This window comes from Trichomycterus rosablanca, chromosome 7, assembly GCF_030014385.1.
Source record: "Trichomycterus rosablanca isolate fTriRos1 chromosome 7, fTriRos1.hap1, whole genome shotgun sequence".
Classification (NCBI taxonomy): domain Eukaryota; kingdom Metazoa; phylum Chordata; class Actinopteri; order Siluriformes; family Trichomycteridae; genus Trichomycterus; species Trichomycterus rosablanca.
Genome location: NC_085994.1, coordinates 37,576,701 through 37,603,172, shown reverse-complemented (window position 1 = coordinate 37,603,172; position 26,472 = coordinate 37,576,701). Strand labels below are relative to the sequence as shown.

Below are 26,472 nucleotides of genomic sequence, written 5' to 3'. Positions count from 1 at the left end.
GCAGCTGTTCTGCACTGCTAATGCACTCACTCACTTTCTTAACCGCTTATCCAATGGGCGCAGGGCACACAGTAACACCCTGGACGGGGCGCCAGTCCATCGCAGGGCAGACACACACACACACACTCACCTATTTATCTACAGGACAATTCAGTGTCTCCAATTAACCTGACTGCATGTTTTTGGACTGTGGGAGAAAAACCGGAGCTCCCGGAGGAAACCCACGCGAACACAGGGAGAACATGCAAACTCCACACAGAAAGGACCCGGACTGCCCCACCTGGGGATCGAACCCAGGACCTTCTTGCTGTGAGGCGACAGTGCTACCCACCGAGCCACCATGCCATCCCTAACGTGAAATAGAAACTACAAAACAGAGCTGGTAAATTTTAAAGCATACACATCATCTGTCTGCAGATGCAGAACTGACTACCAAGTTCCAAACTACCTTGAACCAGAAGCAGCAAAGGAACTATTTATTTGGAACATTATGGTTCAGGTTTCTAAGACTACACTGCCAATAATGTGGTTTGGGGAATGTTTTTGTACGTGGATATTGCAAACTCCTTAGAGAATTTGTTTACTAAAGTTGGTCTGGATTAGGTCGGCATGGAGTCCTGATTTTAATGCTGTCAACACCTTTAAAACTGAACACAGGCTGTGGGACAAGTGAGTCATATCACAAAGCATCAGTGGCTAAACTCTGTAGTGCTTTTGTATTAAAAAGGAAGCCAAATTCCCAAAGTTCCCAAAACAACTTCACATGAACATTCACTGTATTAAATGGGATCTTTAATCTTTGAACTACAACCTTGTGTATAATAGAGAGACTCACAGCTCAGTGTTACTGTCTGTTACCATGTTGGAGATTAAAAGAAATGAGCTGAAACAGTAAGCTGGCTGGGTTTTAGAAACAGGCCGACGCTGAAATATGGGCTGGAATGTCAAATATGCAGGCGGTCAGTGAGGCCACGTATGTTTGTCTTCCAACAGGAGACTCAGTTTGTGGGGGGTGTGCTCTAGTTTTAAAGTTAATTTTTAGATTGTGTTCATTCTACATATATTAATACAGCATTTGTTGGATGATGTTTTATTTCTGTGTAAAAATGCATGAACATTTAAAACATGTTTTAAATATATATGTAAAGGCAATCAATCACGTTTGTCTTTTTAATAACAGAGAAGGATGTGTATTCCCAGACCTGTTTTCTTTTTTTATTTAAATGAAGTCAAATGAATACAAATTACAGATCATAAATATCATAAATGAATCTAATCTAGCTTCAGTAGCTTCATTCATCAGGGTCACATTTACATTTTTGGCATTTAGCAGACACTTTTATCCAAAGTGACTAACAGTGTTTAATTAAGGGTTAAGGGCTTTGCTTAAGGGCCCAACAATAGCAACCTGGCAGGTGGGGTTTGAACCAGCAACCTTATGCTTGCTAGTCCACTTTCTTTAATCGCTAGCCTACAGCTGCCCTCAAGTGTATCTGAAGCCCACTTGGAAAAACCCTGGACAGGGCACCAGTCCATTACAAAGTATCACACACTGACGCATTCGCTGACTTACTCACATATGAGCACTTTAGAGCAGCCAATCCAGACACTGGCATGTTTTTGAGTTGAGGAAAACCCTTGCGTACTTTAAGTAAACAATACAGAAGATAAAATATACGGACCCAAAGAGCCTATTGCTGTTCAACAGACAAGCCACCTACTGTCCAATCGTGCCATCATTGGGAGAATTGTTTATGGTGGCAAGGGATGTACAGTATTATGTTCAACTGATTGGCCGCCCAATCAGTTGAACATAATACATCCCTCGTCACCATTAACAATTCTCCAAATGATGGCACGGTGGCTCAGTGGGTAGCACAGTCACCTTAAAGCAAGAATGTCCTGGGTTCGATCACCATGTGGATCCTTTCTGAGTAAAGTTTGCATGTTCTCCCCGTGTCTGAGTGGGTTTCCTTGGGGAGCTCCGGTTTCCTCCCACAGTCCGAAGACGTGCAAGTGAGGTGAATTGGAGATACAAAATTGTCCATGACTGTGTTTGATATTAAAAACTTGAACTGATGGATCTTGTGTGGAACAAGTAACTACCTGTTCTGTCATGAATGTAACCAAAATGTGTAAAACATGACGTTAAAATCCTAATAAATAAATAAATGTTGAAACTGATTGGGATTAGAATAGTGATCCATCTGATAACCCTGCATGTGTATGTACATATAGTGTAGAAAAAAAGACTAGAAACGTTGTTTGTCATTGTACATAGTACAATAAAATACTGTGCAGTACCTCTCAACATGAATGAATCATATAAAAAGACAAACAACACACGGCAACACACAGAAGACATAAAACATACGTCAATAATAGCAGCAAAGATATGAGGTGCAAAGTAGCAAAAATGAGGTACAAAAATGTGTGAGTTCTTAAGGGTTTGGGTGGAGGTGTGCAGAGGAAGTGATGGAGGTCACAGCTCTGGGGAAGAAGCTGTTCCTCAGCCAGATGTATGTATGTAAATTTTACAGCCTAAAGCATGTGGACACTTGACCATGAACTTCCACTGGACGTCTCATTCCAAACCCGTGGGTGTTAATATGGAGAAGTAGGTTATTTACAGGGCCACTCATATTCACAGTGCACAACTTGTAACAGACAGCAGGTGTAACAAAAAGCATCATTAGTGTTTCAATCTTTCTATTTCACTACATCCAACTACCTCAGCAAAGACACCTGCTACAGGGACGTAAGGTTTATTAATGACAGTGGAGCTGTAATGAGATGTCAAATGTTTGGCCCTGAAGTGTATCTAATTAAATGGTTGACTCTATGTGTGTGTGTGTGTGTGTGTGTGTGTGTGTGTGTGTGTGTGTGTATACTTAAATAGGCCTCATTCTGAGCCCTGAGGCCAAACCTGTTCTGTTCTGTACAGAGTGTAATGATGAAACTAGAGCTGATTTATCTACACCATTGCTCAACACTCTCATCTACACATTTTAAGGTGTGTGTGTGTGTGTGTGTGTGTGTGTGTGTGTGTGTATGTGTGTGAATAATTTAACGTTACTTTGGACCAGACAAGTTCAAGTAGGCAAATCATAAACTGTGTTGGGCAACATTCTCCTGTGTGCCATCTTTTATCTACATTAAACATCTCTGTTGCAGAATGTGTGGTGGATTTTTTATTTTTTATTTTTTTACATTTTCTGGCTTCTCCTTAATGTTTTTATTACATGTTTAAAATTTGCATAAAGTAGGTTACTGGGAAACCCCGTACTGTACGACATGACTAATGTGGTTTACTGTTCTTTCTCTTGTCTGTGTTTTTACTGTGGTCAGGTATTATTGAAGCTGGGTATTATTAGTAATTTTCCTTTAGATGATATTGTCTTCCTCATTTCACTGTCATGCTTTCTGTCCTTCTCTTTTTGTTATTTCTTTAAGCCAGGGTGATTTACTTAATGGACCATGAACCAGATCCAGCGCTTAAGCAGCAAATCTCTACTGTCTCTTTGATTGGTTGCTGCTAGCTAATTAAATAGAAAGAACAATCATATTACCATTTTGGAAGTGTTCAGCAAATAAAACATTTTCTCATTCCTTTTCAGTCCTCTCTGATTAAGGCTGCAGTGGTTCTGGTGCAATCACATTTTTAAATGTAATGACATTTTGCACTGTCACTTTATGGACTGCATGCTTCATTTCTGGATGATTTACTATTAAGTCACTTCTACAGTATGTTGTATAAAATAAGCTGAAGAAATCATTTCAGGTGATACTAGTGGTGGTAAATTCGGTTCATTTCATGGACTCGGGTTAATCTGAGTCACTCAGTAATGTGATCTGGTTCACTTGAGTCACTTGAGTCACTTGTACTAACATCTTGATTGTGATTGATTTACTGCATGAAAATGCATCCAAATATCACGTGTCTTCCATCCACTCATCTTCTGTAAATAAATCCTTCTCTCTTAATTCTCTTGTCACCTCACACTTTTCTTGTCAGTGACAAGTTGACACTTTTTTCTAAGTGGAATCTTGATCATGGGGGAGAGGGGGGTGGACTCACCTACCAATCAGATGGGTATATTAATGGGTCAAGGGTTCAAGCATGCTACATTACTAATCTATACCACTACTACTGATAATAATAATAATATCATGTGCATAAAATCCACATAACGAACACCAGTGTGTTTAACCGCTTGTTTATTGGAATATTTAAGTTATTACTTAGATTCACGGACTGGAGTAAAGTCGGTTCAGGCGAATCATTTGAGTCTGCGGTGTTTGCAGTGAGTCTGCTCACTCGCCTTGGGTACTTAGCAGCAGCCAGTCAGAGGACTCATAGGATCCGGGTTAACTGAGATTTCGGACTCGTGATTCCTGATTCAGTACAAAGATTCGAATCATTAACCCGGGTGATTCAGGAACCATCCAGCTGTAGGTGATACCTAGTTTGTAGGCTGTAAGTTCCAGACGATGTTATGTACACATGTACACAAGCCAAGCTTCTTACAGTGTTATAATGATAACAGTTGTCCTCTTATAAAGTTACCGTTCACATACAGAGCAGAAACACACCCAGCCAAACAGTTGATTTCATTGTTTCCTCTCTGTGTATCTTTAGTGGGTTACATCTAAATCAATGGTCTCTGTGTTTTTCTGGTTCTAACCTACTGGCTTTTATTCACACATTAACCTACAACATATTTTATAGAGCATATTTTACTAGCTCATAGCTCATATTGTAAAACAACTCACTGTTATTTTTACCTAACTGTTCCAGTGGCTATGTACTGTATGACACGTGCCACCAGAAGATGTAGGACTAGTGTTGTGTTTGTAGCCCATCACCTGAACTGAGTCTTGAGGTATTTGGCTCCTGTGTTTATGCTGCAGTCATTTTCAATTTTTGTTTTTATAACTTAAGTTCCAATTTGAGGATTCTTTGAGACACGTTTAACAGTTACTGCTATGAATCTCAGATATCAATCCAAGCCAATATATCAACCAGCAAGCACTGTCTAAAATTTCATGTTATTTTAGTCTTCAACAAGCTCCAGCAGATGTAAACACACATCCCGACAAAATAGCCTACCATGTTTGAATACAATGTCACTACATACAGGCTCAAGTGAGGAAAATTGATGAGCATCTTTGACCTCCAGTGTCCAGTCTAAGGTTTCAGCAGAGACACTTCGCAATGATTAATCAACACGCTTCAATAGCGGCCGGACTAAGGGTGTGCGGGGAAGGTTTCAGACCATTAGAGAGAGCCACAGGTCAGCCGGGAACACACACTGAGTCCTGCTGGGACCTCCATCACACCATTCTTCAATGTTCATACACTGTAGCCACAGCTTGTATCTCCACAGGCTTCAAACGGTCCAGATGTGGAGGACCTGGAGAGTTCAGTGCAGGACACAATAGTATCTGCAGATTTGAGTAGGTGTTTATATGCGTGTACATGATAATAGCTCAAATGAAATATTTTTGTTGTGTTTCCTGTGCCACAACTTTTTTTCCCCACTTCATTTTAATGCTTTACGGCCACAGCTTCCCAAGTATTACCGGGTGCACCCCTGACAGGACGGCAAACCATACGAATACGAATACCTTTATTGTCATTGTACAAGTACAACAAGATTCTGTGAAACCATCACGTTTCCTGTTTTTTACTGGTAATGAACTGTGAATTTGCAAAATCTTTGGTCATACAGATACATTTGAACAGATCACTCACGATCAATTAAAGATCAATACGCCTGGAATAGTGATTTGTACAGTGATTGACTGGACTTCACTACATGAGGTTTGATTTCAAGCCTGATGCCCCCCATCTAGTGGCCCAAAATAAGGGCATTGGGTATTGAACAGATGCTTTCCCTGATTTAAAGGGCGGCACGGTGGCTTGGTGGGTAGCACTGTCGCCTCACAGCAAGAAGGTCCTGGGTTCGATCCCCAGGTGGGGAGGTCCGGGTCCTTTCTGTGTGGAGTTTGCATGTTCTCCCCGTGTCTTTGTGGGTTTCCTCCCACAGTCCAAAGACGTGCAAGTGAGGTGAATTGGAGATGCAAATTGTCCATGACTGTGTTTGACATTAAACTTGTGAACTGATGAATCCTGTGTAATGACTAACTACCGTTTCTGTCATGAATGTAACCAAAAGTGTAAAACGGCTCGGTGGCTCGGTGGCTCGGTGGCTCGGTGGCTCGGTGGCTCGGTGGCTCGGTGGCTCGGTGGCTCGGTGGCTCGGTGGCTCTGCTAATGTACAACATGTCACTACCTCATGAACCATTGTACCATCTATTCACCATCATGTACTAACACTTGTCTTTAGTCCTGTCTTCTAAGTACTTGTTTAGATTAGGGATAATTAGGAATATCTTTTGTAGTTATTTATTATAGGATTTTTTGTATTATTGTTGTATTTGCACTGTTTTGTATTGTCTTGCACTTTTTGTACCGTGTTACACCGTGATCCTAGAGGAACGCTGTTTCGTTTCAATATGTACTTGTATGTAGCTGAAATGACAATAAAACCTCTCTGACTCTCTCTGACTCTGAGTAGCACTGTCGCCTCACAGCAAGAAGGTCCTGGGTTCGATCCCAAGGTGGAGCAGTCGGGGTACTTTCTGTGTGGAGTTTGCATGTTGTCTGCGTGGGTTTCCTCCGGAAGCTCCGGTTTTCTCCCACAGTCCAAAGACATGCGAGTGAGGTGAATACAAAATTGTCCATGACTGTGTTTTTGAACTGATGACTCTTGTGTAACAAGTAATTATCTGTCCTGTCATGAATGTAACCAAAGTGTGTGAAAAAATGACGCAAAAATCCTAATAAATAAATAAATAAATAAGATTTCAAGGCTGATGCTCCCTACCTAGTGGCCCAAAGTAAGGGCTTTGGCTATTGAACAAACGCTTTCTCTGATTTCCCCACTGTTCCTTTAAGCAGTGCAAGAAAAAACATGGCTGCATTCCAAATCACGCACTATTGTGCTGCATAGTTATCTAGCTGGCCGCATTGGTAGCTGTATTATGAGCTAACGAAGCGCACTACGTAGGCACCCTAAGTAACAATGAAGGTGCGATTTGGAACGTGACCGTAGTTGACGCTCAGCGGGAGTGTTTGCAAATAACCGTCAAACAAGACGGATTTCAGTTGTTTCTCCGGTCCACTCGGATATGTCACGGTGAACGAACACTAGACGACGGGGCGGTAATATCAGACTACCTCTGGGTTCGAATTAAAGGTGAAAACGGGAGTGAAAAGGGGAGAAAAAAAGCCGGAGAGGAGAGGAGAGGTGTTATTCTATACACGCACGCGCACACACACACCAGTGAGGACTACTACACGGCTGTATGTGGATTAATACCTGAACATTTCATAGAACTGTTTAAAACATCTACGCGAGGCGTGTGTGAACGCTTCACTCCATTAAAAGGTAAGATATTTGATATAAATACATATAAATATGTATATATTTTGAGCAGAGTAAGCGTTATGTGTGTTGTTTAAGGTAGCACGGCTCCGGTTAGCTTTACTCGCTGTAGCCGAGCAGTAACGGTGTTAGCTTTCTGTTCATCTTCACTTGCATCGAAGCTCGCTGTTTAACCTCGAGTACTTTTAATTACACCATAACACCATTTTATACTTCATTTCCTTCTTTACTCTTTAAACCTTAAACCTTGTTCCTTATTTTTAAGATAACTTGCGGTCAGCGTTTTTTCCCCGAAGCTGGCTAACGAGTGAAGCTAACCGAATCAGAAAAACAGCTAGCTAGCACGATTAGCCGCACAGCCGTTCAAATCAAAACTAAACAAAACATCATAAATACATAAAAATACCCTGAAGCTGCGAAAACATTCTGAACCCTGAGAGATTAAAATGTTTGGGGCTTTTAAATGCGTGTGCACAAGTTGATAGACACTCCTGGTTAAATGTAATTTTTTGTTGTTGTTTTGAGTGGAAATAAGGTTTAACAACAGCCTATACAGTTCTCATTCTACAGCACTGTTACTGCTTATTTATTTCATTTAACATCTTAAAAACGATGTATTCACAAAATTCAAACCTTCAGTACTTTACAGATATGTTAAATTCAGCAAATAAAACAGTAAATTTGCAGAAGATTTGCATACGTATATGTTTAACGATGAGCATGTGTTATCAGCTTTTCACATAGATAGATAGACAGATAGACAAACAGATAGATGTATATAAGGAAATTAAGGTAACTAAAGACTTGAAGGAAAATAAGACTTAAAGAATAAACAAAACATCCAATTATGATCAAGCTTTTACTGATATTTTATATTTGAAAAGATGAAATTAATAAAAATATCCAGCTTTCCTCAAATTCACATTGATACAATTATAATAAAATAATAATACATTACTAATAAGTGTTTAAATACGTGAATGAATGAATATGTGCCAAACGATTTATGTATTTTGGGGGAAAGATTTTAATAATGTTATTAAAATAATGTAAAATAATGTGCTTAAAGGTAAACATTTTGTATTTGGCATGTGGCAAAATTCCATACCTTTAATACTTTCCAGATATGTAAAAAAAAAAAAATCTGCATACTTACATATGTTTAGATAGATAGATAGATACTTTATTACTCCTGACTTTTAAATAAGGCAGTTAAAGACTTAGGAAGGAAATTAAGACTTGAAGAATAAACAAAAATCCCAAATCCAAAAAAACTAAATCCAATTATGATCAAGTTTTTACTGATATTTTATATTTGAAAAAGATTAAATTAATAACAATGACCAGCTTTCTTTAAATTCACATTGATACAATTATAAAAGAATAATACTACATTGCTAATAAGTATTTAAATATGTAAATGAATGAATATGTGCCAAAAGATTTATGTATTTCGGGGGAAAGATTTGAATAATATTATTTTAATCACAATGAAGAAATACCAGCAATTTTCTCTTTTGTAAAATAATGTGCTTAAAGGTAAACATGTTGTATCTGGCATGTACAAAAATGTACACCTTTAATACTTTCCAGATATGTCAAAAAAAGAGTAAATTTGCAGAAAATCTGAATACCTACATATGTTTAACGATGAGCATGTGTTATCATGTTTTCACATAGATAGATAGATAGATGTATTTAAGGAAATTAAGGCAATTAAAGATTTAAAGAATCGCAAAACATCCAATTATGATCAAGCTTTACTGATATTTTATATTTAAAAAAGATGAAATAAATCTCAATGATGATAATAATTTCTTCAAATTCACACTGATATAATTATAATATCATAATAACACGCAGCTAATAAGTAGTTAAATACATGTGTAAATGAATATGCCAAAAATCAACGTGTGTTTTGGGAAAAAATATATATTTAATAATATTATTAGTGTCCTTGCATATGTGGATTGTTACAGCGTTCGTTTTGTCATTGTAATTAAATGTAATTAAATATGTGGATAAATGATTATGTGCCAAAAATTTAATGTATTTTGGGGGGAAAAATATTTCAAAAGAAAGATTTTATTATTATTATTTTATTGACAATGGAAGAAAGACCAGCAGGTTTCTGTTTTGTAAAATAATATGCTCAAATGTAAACATTTTATAGAATTCTATCCCAATACGGTTAAAAATAAATAATCATAATCTGTAGAACTCATGTGGTGCATCCAGGTTTGATTCACTGTTTCCTCTGTAAAAGTTGACCTGCGGTGACCCTGACCAGCGTAAAGCGATTAAAGGAAATGAAATTAAATGGAAAAATGAATTACAGTTTAGATTCTCTATTCACAGTAAGCAATTTTAAAGCAAAACGTACTCTGGAAACTCCTACATGTCTGTTTTTGATTGAATGTTAACAAAAACTGGACCAATAATGTAATTGTGTCTGTATTAAAGTCTAATATTTCCCAGTCTGCTTATTTGCTATTCATGCACCTCCGGCCATCAAGTTTAATCTGTCTTCTGAATTTTACGGACACCATGATGTCATTGGTCCAGTTATTATTACTACTATTGTGTAACCCAGTGGGAGTTTGAGCCTCCACATTGATATTTATGGACAGTCGTCTGGCACATTTGCTGGACACCCTCTGCATAAGCCAGCCACCACATAAGCTTCAAAAATCCTGACTTGGGTGCTTCAGCGGTCCTAATATGCCATCCCATGATTGTCAGGGGAATGATGAGTTTGGTTTTTGCTCAACAGTAACAATTGGCCATGTCTAAGAGAGGAAATGGGAAGTCATCTCCTTGCTGTTGCAACAGTGACTTCTGCTGTCTTTTTGCAGGGGTGGCTACAGATGTTAGCATGTTCCCTTTGTACATGTTAAAGCGCTCTGTAGAAATCTGCGAAATAAAAATGAACGCAGTGTAAAATGTTGGGGAAGGCGTGTGCTAGCGGGTGGCACTTCTTGGTGGGTGTGGTGCATGGTGCAGTGTGGATTCAGCAATTAAGAGAAAAAGGAAAAAAGAAACTGACAAGTCGGTCTTTTTAGTGTCCTCATGTTGATGTCTCATGATTTATAGCAGTACTCTGAGGAGCTCCATGAACCTACATCTGTAGGTCTGATAATCAGTCTTCTCGATCAGTAGCCAGTTGCCCCAGTTGAACTCAAGTTTGATGAGGTCAGGGTATAAAGTCTATCTTACCTCATAGGTTAAGACCAGCCAAGAGTTTTAGTTGCTTCAGAAACACTTGATCAGCATTGTAAAGTGATCATATGTCAAAACATAGTTGCACAGTCATATTCTTACCATGTGCACCAGATACTCTGCGATATCAACAGGAAGTGACATTCATGATCTTGTGATGCATTTTAAAGATATCCGTTGAATTATTCATGTCAGAAAACCTGCCAGAACTTTGGTCGTCTATGGTTTTGCTTAAAGCTAATGGAAAGCATAAAAGTAAATCAAAGTTGTCACAGCCAACAAAAGGCTGAAATGTGTCACAACTTGCCAACAGAGTTGTTCTTCACAGCAATTGTTGATTCAGTCTCCTGACGATCGTATAGATAGTTTCTCACCTGAAGACTCGAGCAGAAGACAGAATCATCAAAATTGCACTCATAAAATAGTTATACTGTAGTATAAAACTGAAGTGAGATGAACGATGCAGACAATAACTATTTTGTATGTTAGGCTATGATCGTTATAGCCATTGGAACAAACTACAGCTCTGTAAGATTATGTAGATTACGTTTTGGACTGATTCCTATTGGAAAGTAGAACTCCAGGACCACTTGCTACGTGGAGATACAGGGGGGCAGTCGGTTGTAAACACCTTTTGCCTTTTGGCTGCTGAAACGAATGAGCTTATTCTGATTAACTGTAATTCCTCTTTTTCTAAAATAATTAGCATCAGCTGTGGATTTGTGCATGCAGGAATCTAGGAACAGTGTTTACTCGTCTCACTGAATGTAATTGAGTGAGTTAGTCTAAATTTGCCGTTCTAAAGTTAAATTGAACTGTATTTTATTGCACGCCAGCAGGTAACAAAGCCGCCTGACTGAACCAAAGTAATGTTCTTTGAGTTGTGTAAAGTGCAGGGGCAAATGATAAATAAAAAAACTGTGAGATCAGGTTTGCAGTTTAGATTGCAGGTTTTCTCATCGTAGTCATCGTTCAATCTGATTTAATTCACCCTTAGATGAACTAAACGATAAATTGTCATGAAGCTGCGTTATTCTTTTGCTTGTTATCTTCTCACGTCTCTAAATGAGGACGCTGCAGATAGTTCTTGTATAAAATAAAAAATACATTTCATACCAAACTGCATGTGAATAAACTCTCACTATTTTCAGACATGCACAGCCAGCAGAATATAATGTGAGCGGTTTAAACGCTGAGCTAAGCAGCGATACGCGCCCAGCCTCACTGTGAATGAAACTCCTGGTTTTATTCTTTTCACCTGATCTCCAATCGTAACCGACACCTTGCTGTGAATGCTGGGAGAAGAACGGTGCTCTAGACGAAAATAAAAATCACACTGTGTCCTGTGATTAGAAACAGTCCGAAGATAAAGGGCCAAAGGAAGGTGAACACATTGTGCATGGAAAAAGAAAATAGCTCTAGTCTATCATTGTGCACCAACAGCAAGTGCTAACAGGCTATGTTTTCTAATGAAGAGGCCAGTGAGTGTTAACTCCAGACTTGCTGGTTCACCTGATTCTCTTATGTCACTGCAGTGCTTAAATATAACATCTGGTCCTGTATATTTAGATGATTTACATGTGTCGTTATCCCTAATAAAGTGACGTGTGTGGAAAAGTGTTAGAAAGGGATGCTGTTCACACTCTGGTCTCTCTGGTCCAGCACTTTGATCCTGGTCGTTTTCCAGTCCATTGGTATATGAAATATTTCCCAGGCGGCACGGTGGCTAAACGGGTAGCACTGTGTGGAGTTTGCACGTTCTCCCCGTGTCTGCTCCGGTTTCCTCCCACAGTCCAAAGACGTGCAAGTGAGGTGAATTGGAGACACAAAATTGTCCATGACCGTGTTTGATATAAACTTGTGAACTGATGAACCTTGTGTATCTACCATTCTTGTCATGAATGTAACCAAAAGTGTAAAACATGATGTTAAAATCCTAATAAACAAGCAATATGAAATATTTCCCCATCACGCATCCTTGTCTGCCTCATATGGAGATAATATCAAGCCATTTTCACCAGCTGATTTGGGTTAAGCCGCTCTGTGTTCTCTGTTTTTCTGATCACTGAAATCAGTAGTGTGTTTCATTTTGCTTGTATTTGATGTGAGCACCAGCTCTGATCCTTTATTAAATATGTTTGCTTATAAGATTTTCTCTGGCATGATGGGAAAGCATAGAAAGTCAGTTTTGCAGTGTCTGTTCTATGGCAATCGTTTAATTATTTTAAAAGGCCTTGGAAAACGTGGCTGCAAATGGCTTTTAGACTAACGGCCTCATTACGACTGCTGAAGGTCAATTGCTGTGATTTAGAGGATTCGGTGTGTGTGTGTGTGTGTTTTGTAAGAAGTTATTTTGTGCTGTGTTCATGTTCTGAAGGTCATTTCAGCTGCACGGTTGGTGAAGCTGCTGTGATTCTTGGTGCTAAAAATGTTGCCCTTTGTTTTTGTTCTGTGTGATATTGTTAAAATAAGGTGTGTGTGTGTGTGCGTGTGCGTGCAGCATGGCCGTGTCTTTAGTCTGGCAGCTTTCTCAAAATGTCAACACGTGCTGCTGTGCGATTGTTTGTATTAATTGGAATGTGCTACTGACGCACAAAGAAATGTAAAATGTTTGGGTTGAAAATCGTATCCACTGATAAACGTTGCCAGTCTTTCAACTTTGTGCCAGCTGCATTACTAGCTAATGCAATCGCTAGCAGCAGGTGATGTTACGTCCCTGCTGCTAGCAGGTTATTTAATTAGAAATGTATATTTTGTAGCTTTTATTATAATTATATAGTCATTACAGTCAGGAACATGAGATCTGTCTTTAGTTGCAGTGAACGTTATGACAAGTTCACACGACACGACTTTCCAAGTGGTCAGGTCGCTGTACAGTTCACACTACACGACCGGATCTCTTGTTATCGGGAGTCTTTCAGGTCGGTGTGTATTTCACACTACACGACTGATCGGCGATAGGGGGTCACACACTACACCATCTATCACCAACTGGAATCGCAGGCGAGCTTCTCTGCTCTCCCAAACTACGTTTTCTCACAAAAACAAACACGAGAAGTGACGAGGGGTTTAATGATACCACGTCCAAAAATGCACGTCAACACGTAGCGAGCGATCAAAGTTTGTGAGCTGATGTGCAGCGTAAAATCAAGGAGAAAAAGTAAATGAATCTGAGTGGATTTGGTTTGTATTGTTCTATTGTGAGCTGGAGGTTAATACATATTTTTGCAATGCAACGTTGGTGTTTTGTTGAGAACGATCAGATCAAAAATAATGTATAAAACTTGTGTGTGTACCGATGTATTCTGATATAAACTATATTACGCCCCTGTCCCACCTTTTTACAATTCTCATTGTCCGTTCAACATAGCACTCATTGCCAGTCGGGCAACTCAGATCCAGATATTTGACAGATATTTCGATATGAGCGAACGCCGAGTTGCTCCCTAGCTTGCAAATCTAGCGCTGACCAGTCGCAGAGTGAAAATCAGGGCAAAAATCGTGTAGTGTGAACTAGGCATAATGGAACTGGATTCCAGAGGGTGTTGTTACGTCCCTGCTGCTAGCAGGTTATTTAATTAGAGAGATGTATATTTAGTAGTATTTATTATATAGTTATTACAGTCGTCAGGCAAAAAAAGCACATAACAATGAGCAGGTCCTCCACGTAACATTTCTGGAATGTCAAAGAGATTGGAGGGAAACTGAAAGAAAAGATTAAAGAATAGGAAATCCATTTATGGCACAGTGGGAGTTAGTTACTGTGTTACTGGCCTGCTAAATCTCCTGCGACTGCACAGCACGACTAGTAAACCGCAGACCACATTCTCTTACCACATCAGGCTCTGGAACATTTAAAGGTTTCACTACACTAAGCTCTGCATTAGTACCTGTAATTAAAATGACTGAACACTTAGTGAGGTTTTTATCCATTTAGCACAATATTTTACACGCTTACAAACTCTTGGCCATTTACAATCTCAAATCAGAAAAAGTTGGGACAGCATGGAAAATGCAAACAATAAAAAAAAACACCGAGTTTCTTACACTTACTTTGACTTTTATTTCATGTCAGACAGGATGAACCTGAGATATTCCATGTTTTGTCTGCTCAACTTTATTTCATTTATTAATAAACATGTAATAGACAGGTAGCACCTGGAGTTATGTGCTTGTATGGATTCTCAACGAGCTGTGATGTTGACGGCTCTGACTGTAAACTTTTATAGTAATAATGAATCTTGTTCATCGCAGGGCGGCACGCAGCGCTCTGTAATAAAGTTAAATACTACAGTTTACACCAGTTTACCATTCCAGTGTGTTAAAGGATCTCTCACACTTGGCTTCTCACTCACTCATGTTTAGCAGGTGGAATGTTTTCCTGTATTGAAAGGTCTTGTCTCGATGGTGCATTTTGTTGTTGTCGTCCCATTTTTGTTTATTACCAGACGGCTCAAGCATAGTAAGAAAAAAAACTTGCTTCTGATTCCTTTTGAGATGTTTGAAGCCTCTCCCAGTGAACTCCAGCGTACTCGCTTGGACTACAAGCCATGCACAGTCATGACACTGGTATGAACAGAATGCAGAATCTCTCCATCTTAAGATCCTGTTCTGTAGTATAATCCTGTATAAATGTCACTCAAATTCACCTTTGATTTCAATTGAAAAAGGAGCTACAGATCTCTCACATGCGAATGGTTCAGATCCCTTCACCCCCCCCCCTCAGTGCACATGGGACAGTTCTGCTTACAGATGCTCGCTGATGTTCTAACTCGAACAGGAAAACATTTCCCACTGTGTCATATTATTTCAATAACGAACAACAGAGCTATTCCACACTAAAATGCTCTGCGCTCCCTCAGCACAGAATCGTGTTTGGAAAGCCACACGCTGCTGCTGCTGCAGTAGTTGAACATAAATGGCTATGAGGAACCCCAGCTCTATCCTTTTCCTGTCCCCTACAGACACAGCCAATCACCTCTGTATGTGGCTGAGCTGAGTGGGAGGTTTTTAGCTTTTCACTAAGCAAGGGGCCGTATAGTAAGCATTAACGATTTAGCCTATTAAAAAAAGCTTAATAAGTCTTAATGTTCCAAAAAGTTTATCATAATAAATATAATCACAATTTATGGAACTGAGCTGTTTCTGTAATAATGGGTTATAATAGGAAACATTGTGTTAAACCGTCTTTGACCAGAAACACATAATAAATATATTAGCTTGCGTGTCCAGTTTTACAAATATCAGAGTCGTGCTCTTATTAGGGATGTAACGATGCACCACAAGTTAAAAATCTGTGCACTTGTGCCACGATTCGAATCGGATATTCACTTTAAACTGCAGAGGGCGCTGGCGCTATTCACCTCGCCTGGTTGACGGCACTTCACAAAGTTGCCAGGTAGGGGATTTTCCAGCCAAATGTATTTATGTGAGGAAACTTTCTTTATTTGTATTATTAATTTATTTATATAATGTTGGATTTGTTTTAAAATTTCATTTGTTTTTTTAAACAATAAGGATTATTTGGCATATTTTGTACCTACCTCAGAAATAAAAGGACATTCATTATTTAGATAAATAAGCTCCCTAGCTCTTATGCAAATCTTATTACAAGTTACCTGATTTGAAAAATGAAAAGCACTTGTCACTTTTACTGATAAACATTGTGATGTATGCAGTCTCTTCTAAAAGCAGAGGCTTAGTTCTCTGTACTCATTGTATTTCTCTATAGACTAGTTAGTTTGAAATACTATTTATTCTATGTGCGCTGTATCTGCTTTCAAAACGTTCATACACGGATTGAAGTGCTGTAGTGGAGATTTTTGCCAGCTCTGGTTTTAAGGTTGGCTTGTCCGAGCGGGCCCCATCTTTCCTCTTATGTTGAGAGTCTTTTCTAGTTTCCTGTCCAGGGACTTTAGACGGCTGTACTAACAGTAGAAAAAAGTGTGGTTCGGTTCCCACATGGGCCCCTAGTAAACAGCTGCTGCCCTTCTGACACTTCCAGGAAACTGGAGAGCCGCCAGGGCGAGAAAGAGTGAGACTAAAAATATGTGTCTGACTGGCAGCCAGTGAAAGACAAGGTGTGTTTTGTTTGTCGGAGATGCAGCGCGTGATGTGTTCTGGTATTAATAGAACTGTGGAGCATTAGCACATGTATTTTAGTGAGGTTTGTTTGCTGATGCATTGAAACATAAGAGTCCGGGGCATTGCCATTTTTGTTATATTAATGATTCATATGTTATATGAAATGGTGCATATGGGACACACGACACTAAAAACCACGCTAAAAATAATAGATAAATGGTGCCATGTGACAGAAGGAGCACATCATTACTTTTATACTTTATTGGACAGTACAGAACAAACATCTGCTGGTAAAAGTGCAAGTGAATGTGTATCAAACAGTATAGGCGAACTACACAAGCAGACTGTGTTTTATCCACACACACAGATTACAATGCTAGCCATATAGCGGCGGCACGGTGACTAAGTGTCACCGACTAAGTGTCACATGAGTTTGCATGTTCTCCCCGTGTCCCGGGTTTCCTCCGGGAGCTCCGGTTTCCTCCCACAGTCCAAAGACGTGCAAGTGAGGTGAATTAGAGATACAAAATTGTCCAGGACTGTGTTTGATGTAACCTTGTGAAGTGATGAATCTTGTGTAATGAGTAACTACCGTCCCTGTCATGAATGTAACCAAAAGTGTAAAACATGACGTTAAAATCCTAATAAAACAAACAATTAGGGTGCCTATGCCATGACTAACTGAAGCAAACATAAGCAAATTCAAGCTTATAGCAAGCTTACGAAGCACTTGTAACTGCTGGTATTGTAAAAACATGCAGTTCCTAATGATAAAATATTAGTAGAATTTAATGTCTTCATATCAGTGCACAGTGAATTTTGGTAGATGTGCTAAATTTGGTTAGAACAGCATCATAGCTCTTTTTTTTCCTGCCCTCTGGTTTCATGGTGTGTTTCCACAGTACGCTTGTGAAAATCTTGTCGTCATCGGCGTGAGGCCTTGCAGCAGCTGGTTTCCATCACCGACTGTCAAAAAGGCTCACAGGCAAAATGGAAATAGTGTGGGCTTTACACGTTTGGCAAAGATTTTTATTCTTGCTCGCTAACAAGTTGTCACACACAAAAACAAACCCTATAAGGACTGTGGTGTCTTTTTGTAGTGTTTTTATTATAGATCTGAGAGAATGCAGTAAGAGTTTTGGGGCATGACCACCCGGGTGCATTAGGTACTTTACTGCACTGTATTGTTTTTTTTTGTTTACATACTACAAATGTGTGTTCATTTTAGGTTTAGCTTGCAATTTATTCTAACAAATGTGTCCATAAACAGGGTCTCATGACGCTACTCGTATTATAGCAGTGAATCACAAACAGCACAGAAGAGTGTGGAAACGACTCCGTTCGGTCAGAGCAAGAAACATTCTGTGGGTTCACTTTTGTAATGTGGTATTATTAAATCTCAATATGTTCAGTCAACTGCCAGTAAAAATGTAAATGATATGTATATGTTGTAGGGCGGCACGGTTGATTAGTGGGTAGCTCTGTCGCCTCACAGCAAGAAGGTCCTGGGTTCGATCCACAGGTGGGGCGGTCTGGGTCCTTTCTGTGTGGAGTTTGCATGTTCTTCCCCTCCGTGTCTGCCCCGGTTTCCTCCCACAGTCCAAAAACATGCAGTCAGGTTAACTGGAGACACTGAATTGCCCTATAGGAGAGTGGGTGTGTGTATGTGTATGTGTGTCTGCCCTGTGATGGACTGGCAATACAATGCAATACTGTGCGCCTTGCGCCCATTGAAAAGCTGGGATAGGCTCCAGCACCCCCCTGTGACCCTGATTGGATAAGTGGTTAAGAAAGTGAGTGAGTGAATATGTTGTGCACAGTAATTTGTAGCTGTGATGTTGATTATTGATGAAATGAAAGAGCCTGAGCAGATGAAAATAATTGTCATGACTTCAGTATCTTGCCAAATCCAGGTATCATGAAAACAGAATTTCAGTCTGTCTTAGATAATCATGCTGAGTTTGTAATAAAACTAGTTTGTTAGTTTTGGGCTTTGTGTTTTTTCTGCGATGTCATTGCAGTTTTTAAGGCCCTGTTTCCTCACCCACCTTGCAGGATTTTAAATTATACAGTTCATCCAAGCCGACAGCTCGACTTTGCTCCACTTGGAAGTCTAGTGATGCAGATGATCAGCATAAGATTTATAGTGGAAATGCTCATTGTGCAATAGTCCAATAAAATGCATCAGAGCGATTTTTCATTTTCACAGATCAGCCCACAGTACTGCAGTTTCCACTAATCAAACACATGCTTGCTTCTGAGTTTTGAACTTTTGAGCACATCTGTCAAAATAAAGCATTGTCACCAATATTAGATAAACATAATAGCCAGATAATATATTTATTTCTTTATAATGCTGGGCGGTAACGATGGTGTACGCACCGTCTGATGATAGGACAGTGTCTACCAGTCGAGACTTTGTTTTGGCTTTCACTGCGTTACAGCTGTATCTAAAATAGATTTGAAAGAACTGCTTCATTCATTTTTATACAAGAGAGGAAAACAATAAAAGTATGTACTAAAATCTGCATTATTTTGATGATATGAATATGGGAGACAGAGCAGAAAATTTAAGTGCAAACAATTTCCTGAACCATGTCAAAACCCTCAGTGCAGAGCAGAACACAGTATAGTGATTACAGGAGGTCCTCGACTTCCGTCGGAGATCCGCTCCTACGGACGCGACGGAACCCACCTACATAAGCATCTACGTCACTCGCATGGAGCATCTACACAGTATGAACAACGACGTATTCGTCCGCTCCGCTCGCCAACTAGTTCCCGTGCGAACTTTGTTGTTACGTCTCAAACGGCGTACATCGGAATGACGGAACAAGACTTTCTTAATGAATTTATAGGAGATGGCAACGTAACCACGAAACGCCGTATGTCGAGTCCGCCGTAACCTGAGGACTTACTGTATACATTTATGGTTACCAGTCTGAAAGGCCTGTAAAAAGTCAGTCCGTAATGTTTATCAGCTCTCATGGGTGCCAGATTCCACTGATGAATCCAAACACACATAGAGCACTTATATCAGGAATTGAAAGGCTAGATCAAGCAATATAGAGAGATCCTGGTCTGTAATTCTAAACTGCACAGAGCTAGAAAACATCAGTTCTATGAGGCTTTCACTTGGAATACCAGTGTCATCAAGAAAAACAGGTGTAGCACTAAAGCACGTCATTGTTGTGCAGAATTAAGTGAACCTGTACAATGCTGGTTTTACACATCTGCAGATTTGTCCTTGTCTCCTGAAAAGCTCTTTTAAATTCACTTCCTCCGGCTGACTCTTGTTTTTTATTATGAAATAGAAAATAGTGCGAGTTTAGCCTGCTGATGTGAGACTCGCCCTTACCCACCCTCAGTGTGTATGCACCAGCTAGGTGTTCATAAACATTTAAACAAAGAGCGCTGTTCGTTGCTGCAGCATGTGTCAGTATAAATGTAAAATGCTGCTTATTTAATAACACTAATGTTGTTTGATGAAGCTTTTAATACACCTTCTGCTTCTTTATTAATTATGATTAGCACGTTTAGTTAGCACTGTTTGCTTTCCGCTGCTTTTAAAAATTTACATTGCGCAACTTTTATTCCCATCGCTAGACATTTATTGCTATATTACTTACATCAGTTCTAATTTATATAAATATTTTATTATAAGTGCACACCAAATGTTGCTATATCAACAGCAGGTACATTTAAGTGGATTACAAAGTCTGGATTCTATTTACTTGTTTTTTTATGTATTTGTATGTCCATAAGGCCCGTCTCTACTATATACCACCAGATATGATTCCTTTGTTTACAGTTCCCAGTATCCCATGCTTACAGTTAAAATAGTTTCTAGATGAAAAGCAGCCGGAGGGAGTTGGATAAAACAGATGCAGAGATTACATTTTTCTCTTGACAGTCAGACCTCATGGCAATAAGTTGGTTTTGAGTCAAACCTATTTTACTGGTACCTATTAGGTAGAGAAATTTGTTCTGGTAGACTCTGGACAGCCTGTTTTGCAACTTCATATCAATTTGATTACCTTCAGAGAAAGGTTAAATAAATAAAGTATTCCAGGAAAAGTGGAATTTATTTTCTTCATGTGTGTGATTTCCGTCCAGCTTTCCACTCTGATTATTGGTGGTTAAGTGAAAATTGCGGGCTGATCCTTTTTAAAGCAGATAATTCACATCCTGTGAAGTAAAGGTGGCTGGGTTGAGTGCTGCAGGGCTGTAGAGAGTTCTGGAGACCAGGGTTTGATCCTTGCTATTGCTGAGGAGGTTGCTGTTGTGTTCTCCTATATACTCCTATAACTTCCAATCTGAGGGGATTACTTCTCAATTCTCATAGGTTTGTGTGTGAATAATAGGTTGGTGTGTTGTGCACTGCTTTAAATTTTCCACTGCTTCCTAAATATGAAATACAGATGAGAACATTGACGTTAAAGTGATTTGAAGCCTTATGTAAAACCCTTTAACATGCTAAATCTGCCATATTATGCACTTAATATAGGTGGCAATACTTTTACACTCGGTACGCTGTCTACATTTTGTTTAATCCAATGTGATATAGCTTCAAACCAATGGTATGAGTGTGTAAGTAAGACATGTTGACAGATCTCTGTAAAAAGAACCGGGACAGTTTGCTATATCTAACTTTAGCTTTAACTAAAGCTTAATGTAAATGTCTCACTTAAATAATATCTATTATTCAATCCTGCTATATTTAAGTGTCTGAAGCACTTGTCTTGTCAGAACACTTTTACTCCTGTTCACAGAGAACCGTATCGTGTACTGAGACCAAATCATCCATCACTAGCGCAGGCGCCTCAGCCAGACAGCAGAGTTTGCAATTGCATTTTGGCAATAAAACCTTGACCGTCGGCCCTCCCTCAGGCACAGCCAGTTGTTCCGTTTTGGATGCCCGGCCAGGTTGATTTCACCACCTGTGATTTGAACTCCAGACCGCCCTTTCTTTTTTTAATACTTGATAGACGTCTGAAATGTTCTAATAATAAAAGTCACACTTGGAGGTATAAAAGAACTTAATCCTGTTATATAATCCTGGTATACACTTATATAATGCAATTTTATTGAGGAAATCTCATTTTAGTCGCTCGGGTTGCACAGCAGACTTTTATTCATGTTTACATTTGCGTTATTTAACAGACGCTTTTATCCGAAGCGACTTGTAACTATGACTGAATACAATTCAAGCAACTGAGGGCCCAACAGTGGCAACCTGGTGATGTTTGGGCTTGACCTGGCAACCTTAAAAGCTGAGCCACCACAGCCCACCACAGCTGAGATCTGGGTTCGAACCTCAACAATGCAATCGGCCAGCCAGGTGTCTAATCTACACAAACATGACTGACTATGTCTGACGGTGTGGAAGACCCGAAACCCTTCAATGGATTGCCACCCTGTCCAGGGTATTCCTGCCTTTCACCCAGTGCTTCCCAGTGGAAACTGGACCTGCCGCGACCCTAACCGTAAAGCGGTTGTGCTTGTACAGATTTGGTTGCATTATTGTTTGTGTTGTGAGGTAACTGTGTTACTGAGGACTCGTGTTTGTGGTATTTTGAGTTACTCGAGTGCAGCCGTAGGGGGGCTTACGGGTGAGAATTAGAGAACAGAAAACCACTAATGCTAAGCTGTCCGCTCCACAGGAACGTGCCTTTGGTTTTAAAACACATCCACTCTGTTTTTTTACTGCTGGTCTTGTTCAGTACCGACACACTCCTGCATTTCTGCAAAGCCAATATTTTGTACGTTTCTAGAAGTACAGCTAGTATTTCACCCACACCCAAACAGGGATGGAAAAAGTGTAACATTAATTACAGCAGACCCTTGACTTACGAACCGTTTACCATACGAACATTTTGGGTTACGAGCGATTTTTTAAAATGTAATGTACGAACAAATTTTGGATTATGGGCCGAAATTCGCACGTGAACGAAACATGTGACGTCTCTCCGTCCGATGTCCGAATGTTTGGACATTTGGACAGCGGACGGTGTTTTTCTGGTGTTTTCGGGTGGCACCGTGGCTCTGTGGGTAGCACTGTCGCCTCACAGCAAGATGGTCCTGGCTTCGATCCCCAGGTGGGGCGGTCCGTGTCCTTTCTGTGTGGAGTTTGCATGTTCTCCCCGTGTCCGTGTGAGTTTACTCCGGGTGCTCCGGTTTCCTCCCACAGTCCAAAGACATGCACGTGAGGTGAATTGAAGACACTAAATTGTCCATGACTGTGTTCGATATAAACTTGTGAACTGATGAATCTTGTGTAATGAGTAACTACCGTTTCTGTCATGAATGTAACCAAAGTGTAAAACATGCCGTTAAAACCCTAATAAACAAACAAACTTGTGTTTTCTTTATATTTTGTAAAATTCTATATCAAACTGGCCCCAAAGAAGGTACAGAGAAAGCATAGTGGTGAGAAAATAAAATAAAATGAAATAAAGAAGGAAATAATAGAGAAATATATGTTTTATGTACAGTACTACTGTGTATTGTTGTTTATTATTGTTTATTACAGGAATGTCTATTCTATAATTTAAGATTTAAGGGAAAATATACTTGTATTTATAACAAAAAAGAGCATTTAAGACATTAGAGAGGTTAGGTAAGGGGGGGGTTGTGAGGTCTGGCATGAATTAATTCTGTTTACATTATTTCTTATGGGAAAAATAGGTTTAACTAACGAACATTTTGACTTAAGAACAGCCCTTCTGAACTAATTACATTCGTAAGTCAAGGGTCTACTGTATTTTTCAAAGCAGGTGAACTCAAAGGATAACACTTAAAAATTCAGCACATAATAAGAAAGATCAGCAGAACTGTTGCTATCATCTTCCTACAAACTACAAAACACTGTGACCCTGACCAGGATGAAGCCGTTAGTAAAGATAAATTAAAAACTCCATGATTGTGCTGGTTTGGTTCTGTCTACATCCTTGACATACATCATGGGGCCCTTAATGATCAGAAGATCATGCTGTACCAGAGGCTCTGGGTCCTTTAGTGTTTGGCTGTGGTGCTCGCATGGCTGATGTTCACGTCATTCATAATTTATATCATTTACTATAAAAAAATATTAGTTCCCTCCACTTCTTGGAAACTGTGAGTAAACGAGAGCAGTCGGGTCCCTGTGAGTAAGACTAAATGAAATTGAATTGTGGGATTGTGTGTCTGTGTGGGATGAAAGATGAATATGTGAGTGTGTGGGTGGTGGAAACGTTGGAATTTTCGGCGAAGGAAAAACGACTCTGTCACACTTCCTAAATCCCAGCTGTCCCATTGTTTTTGATTAATACGGGTCTGCAGCTTTTCCAGACCGAATTTCAGAGACAAAGACTTGGATCAGGTTTTACCTTCTGAGCTCTGGTTTATATCTCAATGTGGTTTGCACCAGTAACGAATTCCTCTTCACCGTGTCATCGTGAGAATCCCGCAGCGCCCTATTTCGCATGAAAGGCCGTCTCGCCCATTTTAATTTCTGTACGCAGTGGAGTAACATACAGTAAAAATAATCAGCGGTGCTTATTCTGGCAGCGCGCGGTCCCGAGTGACGTAGACAAAAGGACACGGAGATGATTTCAGGTGACGGCGCTTGGAGCTCGGTGCCGGGTTTGTTTTCCTGGTTTATGATGGACTGTTGAGTCATGTGGAAGCGTGCCAGCGAGTTACTGGAAGAGGAGTTGTGCTTTCCATCAGCGTGGATGTCCTTCATGTCAGCTTTAGGAATCGGTTCCGCTTGCATTAGTTTTACAAGCACATGTGCAAGATGTTTCTTATTTATGTGAATGTACGTAGGATGGACAAAATACTAGAATATTTGGTTTTTTGTGAGTAATCGGTGTCATGTCAGTACGAATCGCACTTTCAAAGCATGTAAATGCAGGCAAAGTAAAACGTTTAAATATATTTGAAGGAGCGGGTATGTTCTGACTAATATATATTAGTGGCACGGCCTCCTAAATCCTTTTTATTGATTAATTGATGACAGCTGGTACCCATTAAACACTCTTAGCTTTCCTTTCTTATTTTTATATGAACCATAAGCTGCTAGAATAATGATGGCGTTAATGACGGCGCCACTTATTTACAGTCATGAGTAAAATTTTAACAGCCTTAAATATGAAATACAGTCTTGGTTCTTACCTGTGAGCAAATAGAACAAAGTAATAAAGGTGTTCGACCATGTTTGGTGCGGTAGGGTTATTTCAGAATCTATTGGCCTGTGTTGCATGACTTTGTTGTTATTTACATGCATTATGCACTAGGGATGTAACGATACACTCTACCCACTATGCGATGCACAATACTGGGTTTACGATATGATTCTTTCTCGATTTTTTTTTAACTGAATCTTTTATTTATCTAAATAATGAATGCCCTTTTATTTCTGAGGTTGGTACAAACTATGCAAAACAATTTTGAATTGAGCCCAATTTGGCAACCAGGTGTATAGCGCCAGTGACGTCAACCAGGCGAGGTGTACAAGCGCCAGAATCGGTTAATAACTGTCTTGTGGTGCATCGTTACATCCCTAATATGCACCTTCTTGGAAGTGGTTTTGCTGTTGTGCAGAGGAAAGGCAGCAGTTACAGAGCCTGTATGAAGCCTCTCCACACCTCAGAAGGAAATTCCAAACCGCTAAGTGGAGGGTCAAGGGTCACTGCTGGTGGAATCTCGTTTTCTGCTTGGCTGACGCTGAAAAATAACTGTCTGAGGCCGACTGAAGCTGTGCGGAACACAAAAGGCTGAGTCTGCTCGCCTCGTTCTACAGTCACACTCTTATGGAAGTGCTTTTTGCTGCAGAGGACCGTGTGCACTTCCCTGCGTAAACGTCCCTGCGTCTTATCTTTATTAGGGGGAATGGAGTGCGATGTGTCTGAGACGCTCCGAACGTTTAACAGGTCTTCCACGGGAATACAGAAGAGTGGGATTAGGATGTTGAAAGTTGTTTGTGAACGTAATGCCGAGTTCACACGACACGACTTTCCAAGTGGTCAGGTCGCTGTACAGTTCACACTACACGACTGGATCTCTTGTAATCGGGAGTCTTTCAGGTCGGTGTGTATTTCACACTACACGACTGATCGGCGATAGGGGGTCTCACACTACACCATCTATCACCAACTGGAATTGCAGGCGAGCTTCTCTGCTCTCCCAAACTACGTTCTGTCATGAAAACAAACGCGAGAAGTGACGAGGGGTTTAATGATACCACGTCCAAAAATGCACGTCAACACGTAGCGAGCGATCAAAGTTTGTGAGCTGATGTGCAGCGTAAAATCAAGGAGAAAAAATAAATGAATCTGAGTGGATTTGGCTACACAAGCTGTGTGCTGATGTATTCTGATATAAACTATATGATGCCCCTGTCCCACCTTTTTACACTCCTACCCCTGCGTTTCCGCTGCGTACCTTGCCTTCTCATTGGCTGTTCGACTTTGCATTCATTGCCAGTTGGGTGACTCAGATCCAGATATTTGACAAGCTAGATATCTCTTTTCGGTTGCCGCTCGGATCGAGTTGTTGAGTAGTTAACACACAGCGACCGAGAGCCGAGTTTCGATCGCTGAGCGAACGCCGAGTTGCTCCCGAGCCGGCACATCTAGCGCCGACCATTCGTGTAGTGTGAACTAGGCATTAGGAACTTAGGATGTCTTGTTTGGGATCAGATTATGGTTAGCATGTCTAGTAAATTACGTTTCTT

At 40.0% G+C, this 26,472-nt stretch overlaps 1 protein-coding gene across 4 annotated transcripts in view; it reads left to right on the top strand.

The window, feature by feature from the left end:
• Nucleotides 1-7,155: 7,155 nt before the first annotated feature.
• Nucleotides 7,156-26,472, top strand: part of ncor2 (nuclear receptor corepressor 2) — a 95,329-nt gene continuing 76,012 nt past the window's right edge. For all 4 annotated transcript variants that reach the window (XM_062999377.1, XM_062999378.1, XM_062999376.1 and 1 more), the window contains exon 1: nt 7,156-7,454. The gene's annotated coding sequence lies outside the window, so the exon portion shown is untranslated. The remainder of the gene's footprint in view (nt 7,455-26,472) is intronic.